Consider the following 4,277-nt stretch of genomic DNA (forward strand, 5'->3'; position numbering starts at 1 on the left):
CCGCACCCCCTCCCCGAGGTCGCACTCCCCCGGTGACCCCCACCCCCTGCGGTGACCCGCACCGCCGCCCCGAGGTCTCACTGCTGCCGCGGCGAGCTGGGCGCAGGGGCTGGAAGCTGGTCGCGCTGCGCGCTGGCGGGGGGCACGGCGTCCCGCCGGGGGGGGAGGGGCCTGGACTCGGGGGTCTGCGCGCGCGGGGCGCCTGGACACGCGGGGCGGCGAGGGGAGGCGGGGGGGCGGGAGCAGCGCTGGAGCCCGGGACTCGCCCAGCTCGCGCCGGGAGCGCGCGGTCGGACTGTATCCCCGGCCCTCGGCTGCTCCACACCTGCGCGTTCCGCCGGCAGGGGACAGTCGGGCTGCAGGACAGAGCTGCGTCTTCATCTGTGCTGGGCACTCGGCTCCGGACGGAGCGTCGGGTGGGACCCGCACCTGGTGTCCACTCGGTGGGGTCAAGAGGAGGTCCCAGCACAGGATTCTGACTCTCATGGTTCCTGCTTGAAGGCTATGCAGTTCCCGACGCCCGTGTGAAGGGCAGCAGGGGATGCATACAAATTCCATCCGCGTTTGACCTCCTTTGTGTCTCTGCAACATTGGAATAGCTCTGAAAGAATTTCCTTTTTTTGTTTTTTGTTTTTTGTTTTTTGAAGTCAAGTGCCTAAGCGGCCCAAAGCGCTGCGTGAGGGCTCTAGTCTCCAGTCTCAGGCAGATTCGAATCCCACCCGCCAGTCACTGTGCAAAAGCCACAGAGCGGTCTAGGAACAGCCCTTCCGGCCTCCCTCCGTGGTCCTTTGCCTCCTCGGGAGTTGATGGTTTGGCGGAAGCAAAGGCAAAGATGTCTTTATCACACTAAATTAAGGATAATTGCGACCCAGTTAAAAAAAAACAAACTCGAATCCAAGCTCTTCCCATATTTCCCCTTTGTTTTCATATCTTTGGTCGTGATTTGGAGTCCCAAAGTTTAGAATTTTATTTTTGTAGAGCGATTTTATTTAGTTAGTTTTTAGAAAGAGAGAATGCACATGAATGAGCAGGGGGAGGGGCAGAGGGAGAAGGAATCTCAAGCCGACTGCGCACTGAGTGGGGAGCCCCATGTGGGGCAGGAAAGCATGACCTGAGCCAAAACCAAGAGTCCCATGCTTAACCAACTGAGCCACCCAGGCGCCCCCACCCTTTTATTATTTTTTTTTTAAGATTTTTTTTTTTTTAAAGTATTCTCTACACCCAATGTAGGGCTCGAACTCCCAACCCCTAGATCAAGGGTCACATGCTCCATTGACTGAGCCAGCCAGGCACTTAGAGAACCACCCTTTTAATGTTGCTATTTTCTACGTTCCATCTTTCATTGCCCTACTTTTCCCTGAGAGAATATTCATAGGATTCCATAATTCACATCTTCAAACTATCCAGAATAGGCTTATGACTTCTCAATATCTTTCTCACATAGAATTTCATAGGATTATACACAGCTGCCTAAAAGACGTTTCCACCTAATTGTCTCACAGAGGCTTGAACTCACCCAGTCCTTCCTGTTACTGCTTTTCTCCTCCTTAGCACCACAGTCTAAAAACTGGGGAATCACTCTAGATGATTTTCCACCGTTCCCTCCCTCCTCATGCACGTATTCAAGTGAATATAGTGTCACTGCTGTTCAGGCTCCAATAGGAACCCTTCCGTAACTAACGGTGGCAATCACAACACTAGTAGAGCATTCTAATGGAACCTACTCCCACGAAATCATAATATGATGTGATTGAGAGTTTTTGCTGTAAATTCAGTTAACCCATCAATGAGCCAGCGAGTCCAAAGATAAAACTCTAGTTTTAATCTGATATTTGTCTCTAGAGAAGCTTATAGTCTAAATAGATACGAATCTGAGTTTTTGACTGGACAGAAAATTCTGGATCAAGTTTACCATAAGGGATGGTTAAATTTGCCCCCAAAATTATGAAAAACAATCCTAATTGGTGGCATGTAGTGTCCCAAGTTTGTTCTTTTTTGCACAGAGGGAGTTGTAGACATTGGGTGGCCTGATTGGTGGATCTGTAAGGGGCAGAGTGAGCCACAAGCCCCAGGGCACCCGAAACTCCATGGTAAGATTTTCATCCTCACGTTCATGCTACCTTCTGTCCCCGGAATGAGGGTACCTCTTAAAATGCAGGATGGGTGTAAGCTTTGGTTCCTGATGAATAATCCAATTAGGGATCATCTGGTACAGGCTTTTTCCTGGGCCTTATACACCGTGTATCTACTCCACGCATCAACCACCCTCTCTTAGACTCTGTGAAGACAAGTAGAAATAGAGTTTAAGGTTAGTTCACATTTTGGCTAGAGTTTGTAGATAGGGTTTGCAAAACCATCCTGGCATAAAGTGGCTGATTTCAGGAGAACTTGATGACAGACAGAGAGCATGGTTTCTACATAGCTTTGCAAGTTAGTCATATATGTTGAAGCCAGGAGATACCCTTAGAACCCTTAGAACATGCTGATCGATTAAAATGTATTTTATTTAATTTTATATTAGAATTTTAAATAGACTATTAAAGTTATATTTTTTATTTTTTTAAGATTTGTATTCATTTATTTGAGAGAGAGCACAAGCAGGGGTGGGGGGGAATGGGGGGTGGGCAGAGGCAGAGGGAGAAGCAGACTCCTCGCTGAGAGCGGAGCCCCAGGATCATGACTTGATCCGAGGGCAGATGCTTAACCAACTGAGCCACCCAGACGTCCCTAGACTATTAAAGTCGTAAATGATTTCCCCTCTTTGGTGGGAAGTCACAGTTTGAAACGCAGATTTTCCCTAATAAGGGAATAGAAAAATTGCCCTGCTGAATGTCATTGAGTTTTGATTACCATGCATCTTTCTACTCCTTTCTAAGTAACACTCCTTCTTGCTCCATCATATAATTCTTGCGTTCCATCTGTCTTTAATGTCTCTTCCAAGTTACTAATGTACTTAGTATCTATATTAAACACAATTTATGAATTCGGCCTGTCTCACCAGCAGCTTGCTTATGAATTATCTATACTTTGCACATCCTATGAATTTTTCCCTTTATCTCATAGAGCTCCTAGCTTACTATCTACATAGGCTTTATCCGTCCAATTGGCTTTCCCATTTTCTATATCAGAATATTATCAAGTAACACAGCAAACACCTATTCCATGAGCCCAACAAGCTGAGCATTCTGTGTTTCTGGAGCAGGCCGCCACTGTCCTGTATATGACTGATTCTGAGGTTCGTAGGTGAAGACAGAGCTCCCGGGCTCAGGCTGTCAGGGTTAGAGTATCAGACTCAAAGTATCAGAGTATCAGGTTCTCCAAAAATAATTTGTCAGGTGACACTCCATTTCATTTCCTACTGATTTGCCTGCTGGAGGCCAAGAATAGAAACAGGGAAATTGGAAAGAAAGAGAAAAGATCTGAAAAAAGATTCTCCATTATCTTTTCTTTAGTTCCTCTGAACTTATCATCTAAAAATTGGTTTGAGCTGTCTGGATGCCCCAGGTGTCACCCTGAGGGCATGAAATGCTTCACACAGGGCTGAGGCCACGGCATTTCAGAGGCCAAAGGGTGTCTGAAAGAATTAAAAGTAGGTTGCTCTTCCTTTTTCGCAGAAGAATAAAAGGGTAGGTAGTCTGTATGGTTTCATAGGGAAAATTTGGGGGGGCGGTGAAGGGGGTTGCAGAATCTCTATCAGGGAAAAAAAAAAAAAAGAATATCAGGAACTTCCCAGATCCAAAGAAAGTAACGTTTCTGACCTGACACTTGAAAGGGCAAGAAAAACCTCTGTAGTCAGAGCAATGGATAAGTCGGCCGGAGGGGTGGTGAAGGGAGAAGAGAAAGTCAGACTTCTCCTTGGCTCCAAATCACAATGTACGTCTGAGTCTTTGGGAAGATATGTTAAAGGGAAATTGTTTTGACTTGTTAAAACAGTAAAGAAGACTTTATTTAATGGCAGTGGGGGAACAAGACTGAACTCAGCCCCGAAGACAGCAGGGACACGTGGGGACTTACAGCCAACAGGCAGAGTGAGGGGAGTGGACAGAACACCATCAAGATCAAGGGCAGAAGATACACTGACTTAGCAGGATTCTTGGTAAAGGCTGGCCAAGGTCCAGGCCTGGTCGAGAAGGGCGATCAGAGGAGCCTGACCAAAGTCTGGTCGAGGAGGAAGTCTGTCGGAAAATACTCCTTGAATTTGGACCCTCATGGAAACCACAAAAGTCAGAGACTGAGGACACTGAAAGCCAAGGGGATGGCCGAATTGTCCATGTCAA

The sequence above is a fragment of the Callorhinus ursinus genome, unplaced genomic scaffold (genome assembly GCF_003265705.2).
Source record: "Callorhinus ursinus isolate GAN/ISIS: 27379988/994484 unplaced genomic scaffold, GSC_fseal_2.0 scaffold109, whole genome shotgun sequence".
In the NCBI taxonomy this organism is placed as follows: domain Eukaryota; kingdom Metazoa; phylum Chordata; class Mammalia; order Carnivora; family Otariidae; genus Callorhinus; species Callorhinus ursinus.